Genomic DNA, 15590 nt, shown 5'->3' on the forward strand with positions numbered 1-15590 from the left:
ATGCTGTTGTATTTTGTGCAGGCGATTTACTGTAAATATAAAAGCCTAACAAAGACTTATCACTGCTAAATACCCATTCAATCAGTGTGTGAATTATACATTGACTTTCAGCTTGTCAGCTTTTTTCAGTTTGCTCAGATTAACTAGTTTGTGTAATGCAGATGCATGCTTCAGTGAACCACTGTGCTGTATCCTTAAAACAGCACATGAACACAACAGTTTAAATGCTATAATTCATACAGTGCTGTTCCAGCTTTATGTGAAGATTAGTGCCATGAATGCCTTAAAAAATAGTGTTTACTTTCTGAACTACTCCTCAAATTTCTTGTCTTTTCTTGCCAGTAAAAAACTGCCTTATGTCTCTTCCCTTTCTCTTACTCATGACATCAGCAGTGTTAAATGACATCTGAGTGCAAAAAACTCCTCTGTTATTTATGTGAAAAGGTCACTGCATTAAGTTTCAATTTATTACCAAACTAAAGTAAAACAGAAATTCTTGAGTCGTGACTAAAGGGTTGCGTCTTACACAGTGATATGGTACTGGTATCGAACAATTTAGAAAAGAAGAATGAAAAGAATATGTTTAAAAATGTCATAATTTTTGTATTGAAGTGATTCTTGAAACATTTCACCGGTGAATGGACAACCACGAGAGCACGCGCACACATAACTTACTCTTACTCTAGCAAAGGCCGTAACTTCCACCCACAAGCAAAAGCGCCAGTTCAAACACACGCTGTGATCACCGTATCTGGTCTAATTTAATTAACAGTATTTTATCAAATTGTTTCATTCACACTCAAGACTTAAAGTGACCTCAAGACAATAGGTAAACTTCATCTTAATTATTTCACCATAAACATTTCATTTCGATGAAGTGTGTGGGAAATTTATGCTTGAGATACAACTATATTTAGATGACGACAAGAAAAAGTGTCTTTCAAACACTTACGGTATCTCACGTGCTATCTCCATTGCACGATTGTGTGGTATTTGCCGCATTTAGCATACTGGGCGTGCGCATGCGTTGACAGTAGTATGACCCATTTAGGAGTGGTCAACTTTATACTGACATTTTCTTATCAGATAGACTGACCAATGGAAACTATTTTTGGGGGGATCAAGCCTTATTTAGGGGGTCAGACCACCCCCCCAATTTGCACCCTGCCATTCAATTTCAACAAATTTACTGTCAACCACAGACATTGCATCCATTGATTCCACCATGTTTTCTTACTGACACGCCCTCACCTTGAAAACTTGGAGTTTCCCGCTCGTAATTACAACATTGTAGTGGCGTTCATGTTGTAAATATGATCTTTCCGACATGACTTGAATGCACCATTTGTTCCTAGGCACGCCAGGACAGGATTCTGTAAAGTAGGTAAGCCAACATGTGCTAAGTTCAAACATATTAGAAAAAAGCAAAAGAGAGCAGAAGAGGTCCTTTGACTCCTACCTCACCTTCTTCCTTAAGTCTTCTGGTCTCTCTCTCTCTCTCTCTCTCTCACACACACACACACACACACACAGACACACACACACACACACACTCCTGAGCTCATTATATGTGTCCTCTCCTGTTTTTCGAGTCTGGCTTATTTGGGAAATGTTTATGTTGGCCACATGCTGAGGTTCTGACTTCTTCTCAAAATGCCACAGTTTGTTTGGAGAAAAACACAACAAGGAATATGTTAAGCTTTTCCCTCTCACAAAAACCACCTCTGTTTAAAGGAGATTTGCCAGTATCTAAACAAATATGACAGGAAGACAGCATGCTTCTCAGCTTCACTGTTTTTCAGCTTCCTTGGTTGTTCGGCCCCAAGAGGACCGTATGCCTCTCTATTTATCAATCTTCTGCTTGTGAATTTGTTTTTTTTTTCCAGTCTCTTTCTCTTTCCTTCTATTCTTCTAAGCCTTCAAAAAAAAATTGACTATTGTGATCACTGCTTATCCATGACATTCAAATATTTGTGTTAGCTATTGAACCTAAAACTGCATGGCACACTCAGAAAGTTTCAGGAAAATGCATGAACTCTCATCACAAATCTTATGCGGCAGTTAAGATTGCAGTCAAACTCTAAACATTTCATAATCTATGAATATGATGCTGCTTTGGTCACTGTTGAGTTATGTCTAGAACTCAGTTGCTTATATAAAAGCCCCTGCTACATGGAAGCCACTACATGATAAGGGATGAATGAATGGAAGGAAATGGAGTGTCCTTGGTGACACTCCAGAGCAGGGGTCTTCAAACTTATCAGCAAAGCGCTGGTGTGGCTGCAGGCTTTCATTCCAGCCAAATAGGAGGTACAGTTGATAGTTGATTGGAGCCCAAGATGAACTCGTTTAACAAGTGGAAACAGGTGTGACTCCTGCCTGGTTGGAATTAAAGCCTGCAGCCACACCAGGCGTTTGTGGACTTTGAAGATTGAAGACCTCTGCTCTAGAGCCATACACATACAGTAAATATACCATAATATTCTGTTGGCTTTAATCATCCATTTTATTCTTTCATCTTAATTATCTGTTACATCCTGGTCAGGGTCACAATAGATCCGGAGTCTATCCCAGGAACAAAGGGCAGGAGGTGGGAATACCAGGACACCAGTCCATGACAGGACACCGTGCACACAAACACACACATATGCTTTTGGACAATGGGAGGAAACTGGGGAACCCAGATGAAACCCAAGTAAACTCCACACAGGCGATTGGTAGGGCCATCACACTCTTGTGTTGTCATCTCAAAGTCCTTTCTGAGAGATGGACTTAAATCCAGACAGCCATCATACTTCTGCCAAAAAAAAAAAAAAAAAAAAAATTTAAGCTGCAAGCAGTATTTTCAGGGGTCAAGCACCCAGACTCGCAGATTCACAGACACGCTATAGTTGTTGCCTAGGCAATCACAGGAAAGCAGAGCTATAACTTTAGGCAAAGGGATTCAAGAGCGATTTGTAGTTTCACTCATGATGTGTATGTTTTGACCACGGACAGTGGTGGAATTCTCTGACTGTAGTAGGAAAGGTCTAGATGAACATATGGGCAGCAGGGTGGCATTGCTGCTACAGCTGCTGCTACTGCTGTGTCTGTTGTCTGTTGCTACTTTGACCTGTGGTCATGATTGCTACTGCTCTGACCTGACAATTCTTTACTTTTTGCAATTTAGAAACATCTAAAGTATTTATGTTTTTTCTCATCAGTCTGGGCCTTTTTTCTACACTTTGTGCAAGTATCTGCACCAAACATATATCTGTCTTATGTTTTTTTAAATTAAAAATTGGTCAATAAAAATGCTATTTGATATTAAACCATGTTAGTCATGTGTTGTCTGGATAATAATACATTCAACAGCTAAAATGGCAGTAGACAATTGTTTAGACAGGTCTCAAGAGCCAAATTTGGTGAAGATTGGACAATATTTGGAGGAGGAGGGTTAGCAAAAATGGCACTTAGATGGAAGCATTATGGCATGTTATTGTAACTTTTGACCAGTAAGTGGTACTGTTATGAAATTTGTTGCATAGCCTCAGATCATGGTCCCGAAGATGCCTACCAAGTTTTGTGGCAGTTCGCAGCCTCAAATCCTGTTTCGCTGTCAGATTCCTTGGCACAGTACAGGCAAACTTTTTGGAGTATCAGAATTCTTTTGATAATTTTTGGTTGGTCTGAAAATGATGTTTGCCAAATTTGGTGATGATTGGACAAAATTTGTAGGAGGAGTAGCGAAAAAATAGTTTTTGACAAAATCCAAGATGGCGGAAAATCTAATAGGCGGAAATTGATATCATATTTTGTGTTGAACTTGCCTCAGTCCAGGGAATCCAGGGATGCCTTTTAAATATTGGATACACAGTTCAAAAGTTATGACCATAAATGTACTTCCAAGAAGAAGAAGAAGAAGAAGAAGAAGAAGAAGAAGAAGGTAGAATAACAATAGGGTGCCTACACACATCACCTTCAGTGATTGGACCCCTGACAATACAAAACAATACAAAACAAAACAAAACAAACAAACAAACAAATACACAAAAACAGTGTAATACAGTCTTTTGGTATTGTTAGACCACAACCAAACTTAGCTCCTAATACCATGTGTAAGCAGTGTCTGGTGAACAGATGCAGTTCGCTGTGTGTGTATGTGCCAAGATTGTAATTCACTGGAATGGAACATTAGCAGAATGCATTAATCTCTAAATTTGTGCTTTTATTGGGCTATTATTATCACTTCCACAGATGGTCCCTGGGGTGAACCAATGAGAGCTTTAACATTCAGTCTAGGAAGCAGTGATTCTTTCTTTCTAATAACCATTCCCATGTCTTTCCTTACACCTACTCAGGGCCTATTATAACATTGAACTTTAATCTATAACTTTCTTTTTCATTGGGTTATTTTTAGGCTATTTCAGAAACTCTGAGAAAATGCAAAAAGCACAGCTTATGTTGGTAATGTATTACATTATAACTGGTATTAATAGGTCATCCATCCATTCATTTTCTGTACTGCTTATCCTACACAGGGATGTGGGAAGATTATTACAAGGACACGATAAAAAATATATATATATATATATATTTGGTTTGTTGTTCTGCATATTCAAATGCAGGTTGAGTGTGCAGCTGCTTTGTTGCATTTTATTTGCTATGGTTATGTTAGAAAAGCTGTTAAATGTGTTGCACAAGGGCCAAAGCAGCAGAACAGAACAAGGCAGTGTAAAGTAAAGTAAAGCAAAACTATAGATAATACAATAACACACCATGCAATGATTTGTGACTTGTGTTAAAAGCATTATGGAAGCTTCACTCCTTCATTCTCACGCACCTTTCTAGCATTAGCACTGCTTACAGCTTAGTTATGTTGCTGGTTGATGCCAATGTCAATCACTATTTTAGGATTTTTCTAGCTTTTAATTATAATTAATTTGTAGTTAAGGATAAATATTTCTTGAGTCTACCATTGGAAAATGCTTACTTAATGACAGTTTTTGGATCCCAAAGAGTATTTTCTGTTTGTGTATAATTATATTTTAGATATTTTTATTTCAATTTTATTTTAAACAGAAAATATTTTCATAGTCATTTACCCCTATGATGCCTGGAATTGTGGGCCCTTGCAATAAATGTAAAATAGGTGGACACCCTATTGGCTGGATGGCAAACTTTGTGCTGATTCACAAGTGTTTTTTTTTTTTATTTTGATGCATTGTGATAATGTTCTTATTTATATGGTGATAACAAAAGTTGAACGTTAGTTCATTCTCTATTACAGCATTAAAATAAAAAACTGCTCAGAATCAGCAGAGTATATAAACTATTAACTCCACTGATCACTAACTTTAACTTGTTAGCTAGTTAGGTAACATGATGGATAGTTAGTGTTGGTAGGAAACTTTCTTGATAGCACAAACACTAGCAACTGAATGCGTTATATGTATTATATACCTTATGGTGTGAACCCATATAACTCATTCAGTGGTTACAGTTTGCGTTTGTTAGCTAGCTGGGTAGCTGGCAAGTTAATGTTAGTTTACTGGTAGTATAAACAGTTTTCTGGACATATGCAAAGGTACAATTATGTCAGGTACTAAATAGCAAAATGGTGCTGTTAACCAATCAATCTCATTCTCTCCTGAAGGCAGGGTTGCCTTTAGTACGGATGATTTTGCACATGAGCCTTATGTCGTTGTCTCAATAAAAGAAAGTGGACTAAACACAAACAGTGATAACAGGAGACTTCAACTGTGTGGAGAAAGCTTTACCAGTAGTTTATGATTAGGCTCTATGATCATCGTTTCATTTTCCTATTATATGAATTAAGTGTGTGTTGTACAAAACCCACATGTAAATTAACATTGCAGATTTAATACGCGGGACACATGTTGAAGATGGCTGTGCAGAGTGATGTGTTTTCAGTGTCATTTCAGGATATTTTGTACTCTATTATAAATTGTTATTTAAATATATTAATCTCATATTGCCAATATTATTATTGTGCACTGTAATATTATCTAGGCAGCCAGAGCACCATTTTAAATGATTCACCCTGGACTGAGACTGCTGTAGGTTTAATGTTTTTACAGATGTGGGCTGATTTCCTATGTATGTGTCCTTTGGGATGTATCTCATCACACTGGACATCTGCATTACACTACACTGAAGAAGATTTACTGATGCTAATGGTGCATTTTAAACCCGCAGAGTTCACTAGCATACAGAGAATTTCTATGCTGAGAGAAAATGTTTGTCCTATTCCACTGAAAATAGGTTGCACTGACCAATCACACCATAAATTTGTCTAATTATTCTTTTTCATTTATTTTGTAAGTATACTGACGATGATATAATTATTTACTCTATATATAAAGAATTTTAAATTATCAAAATTAAATTAAATTAATATCCATTATGTAGTACATAAAAAAGACTTCTATTACAAGCCAGTCTTTCTTCATATTTTTCTGTTTCCACATAATGAAAATGGTTCGGGACTCTTTAACAGGAAAGGTTGCCTCTTCCACCCTTCCTGAGGTGAAAATTTGACTTTCTTTTGATGAAAAATAGGTTTATTTTGGGGTTATGTACATATCAAGGAGCATGAAACAAGAAATGTCAGAGCTTATTTGCTTACCATTTTCTTTTATTGTATGTGATATGTACACATGATGATATATACACATGATGCATTCCCTAAAGAAATTATTTATAGTCATATGTACTTTTGATTCAGCATTTTAGGAATGTAAAAATAAATGGTCAAATTTGGGCAAAAATATGTAAACTCTGTAATTTTCACTTTAATAATAATAATAATAATAAGGTGTATATATATATATATATATATATATATATATATATATATATATATATATATATATATATATATATATATACACCGATCAGCCATAATATTAAAACCACTGACAGGTGAAGAGAATAACATTGATTATCTTGTTACATTGGGATCTGTCAAGGGGTCGGCTATATTAGGCAGCAAGTGAACAGTCGAAGTTGATGTGTTGGAAGCAGGAAAAATGGGCAAGCGTAAGGATCTGAGCAACTTTGACAAGGGCCAAATTGTTATGGTTAGACGACTGGGTCAGAGCATCTCCAAAGCGTCAGGCCTTATGGGGTGTTCTGGTATGCAGTGGTTAGTACCTACCAAAAGTGGTCCAAGGAAGGACAACCGATGAACTGTCGACAGTCTCATGGGCACCCAAGGCACGCTGATGCAAGTGGGGAGCGAAGGCTAGCCCGTCTAGTCCGATCCCACAGAAGAGCTACTGTAGCACAGATTACTGAAAAAGTTAATGCTCACTCTGATAGAAAGGTGTCAGAACACACAGTGCATCGCAGCTTGTTGCGTATGGGGCTGTGTAGCTATAGACCTGTCAGAGTGCCCGTGCTGACTCCTGTTCATCACCAAAAGCACCTACAATGGGCATGTGAGCATTAGAACTGGTCATGGAAGAAGGCGGCCTGGTCTGATGAATCATGATTTCTTTTACATCGTGTGGACGGCCGAGTGCATGTACATCACTTATCTGGGGAAGAGATGGCACCAGGATGCACTATGGGGAGAAGGCAAGCTGGCGGAGGCAGTGTGATGCTCTGAGCAATGTTCTGCAGGGAAACCTTGGCATTCAGGTGGATGTTACTTAGACACGTACCACCTACCTAAGCATTGTTGCAGACCAGGTACACCCCTTCATGGCAACGGTATTCCCTAATGACAGTGGCCTCTTTCAGCAGGATAATGCGCCCTGCCACACTGTAAAAATTGTTCAGGAATGGTTAGAGGAACACGACAAAGAGTTCAAGGTGTTGACTCAGCCTCCAAATTCCAAATTCCAAATCCGATCAAGTGTCTGTGGGATGTAGTGGGCAGAAGCCCCACCTCACAACTTATAGGACTTAAAGGATCTGCTGCCAATCTTTTGGTGCCAGATACCACAGCACACCTTCAGAGGTTTTGTGGAGTCCATCCCTCAACAGGTCAGAGCTGTTTTGTTGGCACAAGGGGGACCAACACAATATTAGGCAGGTTGTTTTAATATTATGGCTGATCAGTGTGTGTGTTTGTGTGTGTGTATACATTTTTACATTTGTATGCTATATCACAGTTATGATTAATAACAGTACATTCATCTAGCAAATGCATTATTTTAGGTTTTACTTGCCATTTAAATGCCATTTTCTAAAATGCCAACCTTTCCTGTGAAAGTGCCCTTCACACTAATGTTGACATGAGATTTAATTGTAAAACCACTAACAGTAAAATTTTATGTCCTAAAAGATTGATTGTGCCTCAGTTATTTCACCTAGCTCCCTATGAACATAGCAAAGCAGTAGTATCGCTTGTGAAGATGTTAAGTCACCAGTTTATGTACATTTCCCAGTTGTGAAGTGTTATTGTCATTACTTTTTATATCAAGTAGTTATTGTATATCAAGTATATCAAGTTATTTTATTGCTTGGAGAACACAGTAGACCCAGAGAATGTTTTGAGCATGTAGCACTGTAACTCAAACAAAAAGAAACAAACAGGAAAGCAAACTGTCATGTGTCTTCTTTTGATTATATAATATTCATAATTAGCTTAAACTTGGATGCTGTTTCAGTGTAGTTATGCTAATTTTTTTTTTTTAACCTTGGAGTGTAGTTCTAGCTAACTGCTCTATATAAAACCTTCTCACTAACTGGAAATATTCCTTCTTTATCTTTATTTTTTCCCTATTTTTATTTTCTCCTTTTAAACTCACATGATCACAGAGTACATTATAAGAGTGCCAGAGTTATGGTGAGTAGTTCTACCTCACCTTCAATTTTGCTTCAGAAAAGGCTCTGGGTTAGGCTGTAGCCACCGTTGTGCTTATTTTAAATCTGAAGCACAGACATTGTGGCATCTGCACCGTTGTAATATACTAACAGATGTTGCATTTAAACTAGCTGGCAATGCAGCAGTGCACACAAACCACAGATTTAACTTTTACTCCTTTCTGTGAGTGCTAGACCCCTAGAAACCACACAGTGCAAAGATTTTGACTTGTGACTTTAGCTTTTTGAAGCACTATGGAAATGTCTCTCATTCCTACCCTTATGTCTAGCAGTAACACTGTTGTTAGGGTATTTAATTTGCTGGGGATCTGAAAAACCACTACCGGTGAAAAATACTTGAGTAATTTACATCACTATTATACTTAAATAATATTTTGCTGTATTTACTTAAGTGTTATTGAGATCGAATAGTTGTTCTCTTACGTACTTTCTACTCCTGATATTTTTATTTAGACTTTCAGTACTCGTTACAAATCACAAAGATGTCTTATTCTCTCATCCAGCCAATGACTATAAGCAATATATAAAGATGTATACATATCCAGTCAACTTCATTATTGTAGAGAATGCATGACCTTCTCATACTACACAATGTTGTTAATGCTATAGCTACACTATATGGCCAAAAGTTTGTGGACACCTGACCATCACACCCATATGTGGTTCTTCCCCAAACTGGTGCTACAAATTTGGAAGCACACAATTGTACAGAATGTCTTTGTATGCTGTAGCATTACAGTTTCCCTTCACTGGAACTAAGGGGCACAAACCTGTTCCAGCAAGAGAATGCCCCTGTGCACATTGTCATTATCACATGTAGACATGGCGTGCCAAGGTTGGAGTGGAAGAACTCGTGTGGCCTGTACAGAGACCTGACCTCAACCCCACTGAACATCTTTGGGATGAACTGGAATACCAAATGCGCTTCAGGCCTCCCTGCCTGACATCAGTGCCTGACCTCACCAAAGCTCTTGTTTCCGAATGAGCACAAATTTCCACAGCCACGCTCCAAAATCTAGTGGAAAGCCTTCCCAGAGGAGTGGAGGATGACACCAAATTGGGACCAAATCTGGAACGGGATGTTCAACAAGCACATGCTGTATGAATGTTATGGTCAGGTGTCCGCAAATGTTTGGCCATATAGTGTACGCATCTGAATATGGAAAAGCCACTGGACTGCAGTGTCGAACATGAAGATGAGCACCCCTGGCCCTAACTTAGTAAAATGTTTCAATATACTGGAGTAATCAAAGACTCGTATAAAATTGGCTGTCATATGCCTCTCTAGAAGGCATGAACTCTATCTAAAAGCATGTTGAGATAAATTTTGCTGACTTGCTAATGTTAACAGACTATATTTAACCAAGTTAAATATGTTTTCTTTGTTAATGCCAGGTTAGACTAGCAACAATTCCAGCAGCTAATGTAATTGCCTAGCCAGCAAGTCAAATTCAAGCTAATGGTAAATACTGGTTATTTACAGAGTATTTTACTTCTGATTAATTCATTTGTAGCATTAGTCATGCATATGATCATCAAATTTACAGAGACTGAATGATGTTTTCAGGCAAAATCATATAGCAATCTTCTAACAGTTTTAGATAGGTAATAGAAGTTACTTTTCACATGAGAACATGACAGTGACTAAATTTCAGCAGTTTAAAACATTTACTTTTTAATATGTGAATACATTTAAAAGTAGCATTTTTTTTTACTTTCACTTGAGTATATTTTTGTCTGGATACTTCCACTGTTAACTGAGTAAGACTTTGACACATTATCTTTACTTTCTCTTAAGTACAATTTCTCAGTACTTTTTCCATTCCTACACACCATGCAGTTCTGATGAGATGGGAAAAAATATTTTGTAGCATTTAACTCTAAATAAAATGCAGTTAAAAATGAACATCACATGTGATGTTACCAGTTGGCTTAACCTAATTGCTTGGAAAATTTTGAAAAACCAATGAAAATGAAATGAATTTCACATGAATGAGGCCAAAAGAAATCAAACTTGCCCCTTGGCCTAACCTTAACTGTTTGCACCTTTTTATGTGAAATCAGTGGTACAAATTCTTGCAAAATTGCAGAAGTGAGACCATGCTGGTTTGCTTAGTGTCTGTTATATAACTGAACATAAAAAAATAGTTAATATGGCATTGAAAATTCTATTGTTATTCTCTCCCTGTTTATTTTATTTTATTTTATTTAGATTAATTTCATAAGCCTACTATTACAACAACTAAAACAACAAGGCTTGCCTAGCTATTATATGTAACTTATAAATATTATAAGTAGAATTTTCTTAAATTTTTAGACGTGTTACACTCCAGTGATTACAACACTCTACAATCTCCACCCAGCTCAATTTTCTGGGAAATCCCTAGCACTAATTTTCTACTTTGTGCCATCAGATCTTTCTCCACCCTTGTCTGCTCATTTATATTGTGTCTTAATTGCCATCTGAGACAACTGTAAATGGATGGTCATCTTTTATTTAAAGGCTTCCTCTCTTCCTGGCTGTGACAGATAATCGATGTGGTGAAGATTGTCAGTGCAATACGACTCCCAGTGATTCATACAGCATCATATCACGATCAGACTGATCACAGCTCATTACCCATTTTATTCACAATTGCTTACAGCTTTTAGAACATAGATAGTAATTTCTTGACTGTGATCTTTACAGGTAAAGGTTGCACTAAGTTGGTATGGCTGTTATTGCTCACAGTAATTACACTCACAGAGAAAGGTGTGTTGTATTCATATAGAATGAATCGAAAGCAAATGAGAAGGCTTTTCCAGAATTTAGTAAATGTCTTCTCATTTGCTTTTGATTCATTCTATATGAATACAACACACCTTTCTCTGAGTGTAATTATCCTGCTTTATCCTGGTCAGAGTTGTGGAGGTTATAATTTTATAACTAAGAATTAGAGTAAATTAGAGTAAACAGTAAAAATGTACATTTTACAGGGTCAGCCTGTACTATTATTTTGGTGATATAAGTGATTTTATTTAGGGCTTTTTTCAAACCTTTAGTTAGTTGTTATTAATCTTGCTTTGTTCCAGGCAATTAAATAAGCAGTAGTACCAACTGACACAACTTGGATATCTTGTCCTAGTGGACACAGTTTTACACTACATGCTGACATAATGTTAATTCGCAGTAATCACCGTATAGATCTGTGTTTCTCAATCCTGGATCTGGAGTCCTACCACCCTGCACAACACGTCAAACTGTGCAGGGTGGTGATATTCCAGTACGAAGACTGAGAAACATTGTTATAGACCAAATATTATAGACTAGTTCATACAGAAAACTTCTGCAATCATGAAATTGTATATATATAATACGAAAACTATATATGCAAAATCATCAAGAAGTAGCATGAAAACGAATTTGTACTTTTTTGAAAAATTTTGTATGAATTCAAACACACAAGTGTGATGTAGTTGGATTTTGTTCAGTTTCATATAAATGAAGTCATAAGAAAACATAGAAACACTAAACCTGACCCTAAGCCTAAACTTAACCTTTGTATCTTTTCTTACAACTTGAGGTGTGTAAATTGGTACGGATTCGCAAGTGACACCATGTTGGACTGAGACAAAGGCTTTTGTACTTGATCTTTGAATTGTAAAAGAGAACAGTACCTTTCCTACGAATAGATACCAAATGTTGCTGTAGTCTCACTGTTTTAATTCGCACATTATTTTGTGTTCAAACTGTGCTCACCTCATCTTCAGAGAAATATCATCTTCTCAACTCCCACAATGTCCTTACGAGCCTCTTCAGCCTAGACGTGCGCACACACAGCTGGCTAATATCAGCCCTAATGACTCCACTGTGACTGCCTGAAATTTCTCTCTCTCTCTCTCTCTCTCTCTCTCTCTCTCTCACACACACACACATACACACACATACACACAACAGATAACATGCAAACAGAGAAAGGGGCGGGAGTAACTAAGACATTACAGGTCAAGATTAAATACTTTCTGTAATGCCTAATACGGTTGTAATTAATCTGTATACTCAAACATCGCCTGCGCTCTCTTTTAAAAGAGGAAAATGAGAATTCTCACCAGAACTAGATTTCACAACCCCACAGCTCTGAGACCTGTTGTCCCAGAGCTTTTGTACAATCAATAAGCCAATCAAGCATGGCTAAGTGAGTGCTCTAAAGGCCATATAAATGTCTGTAGAGGAAATCAGCCATTAGACTCAATACCACATTCTGGCATAAATCTAGCAATCAAAATTTTATTTGTCATATTATGCCCTATCCTTTATGAGAGTACTTCTCTCGGGCACATCTTTTTTGTCAGAATTCATGAATTTGTATTATCACCACATTTGTGCTCATTAATTTTCTGTAACATTTCACAAATAAATGATAGAATCATCTTAAATCTCTAATATATATATATATATATATATATATATATATATATATATATATATATATATATATATAGTTAATGTTTTTCATTATTTCCTAAATAAAGATTACAGAAGTATATGTAAGGATGGCCAGAGAAAAACTCTTCATACTTTTGAGTATATAGTGCTTAGTGTTCATATTTTTTGAGTAATTAGTGTTCATTTAAATGCTTAGTGAACAGCACTCTTCTGTCCTTTTTTTTTTTTTTTTTTTTAATTCTCCGTTCCAACAGTGGATATAACAAGTCTACATACCCCTGTTAAAATTGCAGGTTTTTTGTGATGCAAAAAAAAAAAAAAAAAAAAAAAAAAAAAGAAAAAAAAAGAAAGAAAAAAAAAGAAACCAAAATATCCACCTTTAATTGATATAGCAACCAACAAAATTCAAGGGAAAAACAAAGAGAAACATTTTAGGAAAAATATAAAACTTACAATAACCTAGTTTACAATAACCTAACTTACAATAACCTAGTTTTAAGGCAAACTCCTTAATACAGCATTCAGTCTTTTTGGGTAAGAGTCTGCCAACTTAGCACATCTTGATTTGGCAATTTTATTCCACTCTTCCTTACAAAAATGCTCCAGATCTATCAAATTGTAAGGGAGGGTCTCCTTTGCACAGCTCATTTCAAGTCATTCTGCAGGTTGTCGATAGGATTTAGACCTGGGCTCTGACTGGGCCATTCCAATGCGTTGATCTTCTTCTTCTGAAGCCATTCCTTTGTTGACTTTGTGCTTTGGGTTGTTATAATGCTGGAAGGTAAATGTTTCTTCATCTTCAGCTATCTAACAGAAGCCTGCAGGTTTTTTGCCAAAACAGACTGGTAATTGGAGCTATCCATGATTCCCTCTGTCTTGACTACAGCCCCAGTCCCAGCTGAAAAGAAGCACCCCCATAGCACGATGCTGCCAACACCATGCTTTACGCTCTTTGGGTGGTAAGATGTCTTGTTTTTGTTCCAAACGGATCTTTTAGAATTATGCTCCAAAAGTTCTACCTTGGTCTCATCAGACCATAACATATTTTGTCACATGGTTTGGGCAGGCTTGGATTTTTTTTTTCTATGAGAAAGGGCTTCTGTCTAGAAGAAGAAGCCTTTATTTGTCACATATACATTACAGCACAGTGAAATTCTTTTCTTTGCATATCCCAGCTTGTTAGGAAGCTGGGGTCAGAGTGCAGGGTCAACCATGATATGGCACCCCTGGAGCAGGGAGGCTTAGGGACCTTGCTCAAGGGTCCAACAGTGGGAACTTGGCAGTGCTGGGGCTTGAACTTGTGATCAGTAACCCAGAGTCTTAACCATTAAGCCACCACTGAATTTTTTTTTTCCGCATATCCCAGCTTGTTAGGAAGCAGGGGTCAGCCATGATATGGCCCTTAATGGCCCAACAGTTGCAACTTAGCGGTTGAACCCCCGACCTTCTAATCAGTAACCCAGAGCCTTAACCCTTGAGCCACCACTGCCCTAAACACCTAGACACCCTACCCCATAGTCCAGAAATGTGAAGAATATGGGAGATTGTTGTCACAAGCAGGGAGTGACCAGTACTTGCCAGATATTCCTGCAGCTCCTTTAAGTTCCCTTGGCAGCCTCCCTGATAAGTTTTTTCTTGTTCTTTCCTCAATTTTAGAGAAACTTCCTGTTCTTGTTAATGTCACTGTGGTGCTCCGTTTTCTCTTCTTGTTGATGAGTGCTTTCATGGTGTTTTCACGGCGCATCTAATGTTTTGGAAATTCGTTTGTACTCCTCTTTTGTACATCTTGACAATGAGATCCTGTACATGCTTTGTAAGGTCTTTGCAGACCATGGCTTCAGCTGTTGGATGAAACCAAGAAGATGTCAAGAAAATCTTACAGAAACAGCTGGTCTCTATTTGGGGTTAATCAGAATCACTGCGTTCATGACAGGTGTATGATAATTACTTTTGAACATGAGTTTGAATGGGATTGCTTCATTCTGAGCACAGTCACGTGTACCATTATAAAAGTTTGTGCACACTTATGCAACCAGGTTATTATAAGTTTTTCTTTTTTTTCCCTAAAATGTTTCTATTTGTTTTTCACTTGAATTTTGTTGGTTGCTATATCACATTAAAGGTGGAAAAAAATCTGACATGATTCATCTTGGCTTCACCACAAAAACCTGCAATTTTAACAGGGGTGTGTAGACTTTTAATATCCACTGTAACATTCATGCTTTGTTTAAGGTCATGGAGCAGATATCCACGCTGACGTGTACGACATTAGAGTCTGATTATGTTCATGCAGTGCATTGTGATGTGTCATTTTTTCCGTTCTCATCAA

At 37.3% G+C, this 15590-nt stretch overlaps 1 long non-coding RNA gene across 1 annotated transcript; it reads right to left on the bottom strand.

Annotated features, from left to right (window-relative positions):
• Nucleotides 1-2492: 2492 nt before the first annotated feature.
• On the bottom strand, nt 2493-13213 carry LOC113527982 (uncharacterized). Its single transcript, XR_003402901.3, has 2 exons — nt 12575-13213; nt 2493-2797 (listed from the first exon to the last, which is right to left on the bottom strand). It is a non-coding gene; the product is annotated as an uncharacterized LOC113527982 (long non-coding RNA).
• Between the last annotated feature and the right edge of the window lie 2377 nt (nt 13214-15590).

The sequence above is a fragment of the Pangasianodon hypophthalmus genome, chromosome 13, assembly GCF_027358585.1.
Source record: "Pangasianodon hypophthalmus isolate fPanHyp1 chromosome 13, fPanHyp1.pri, whole genome shotgun sequence".
Taxonomy (NCBI): domain Eukaryota; kingdom Metazoa; phylum Chordata; class Actinopteri; order Siluriformes; family Pangasiidae; genus Pangasianodon; species Pangasianodon hypophthalmus.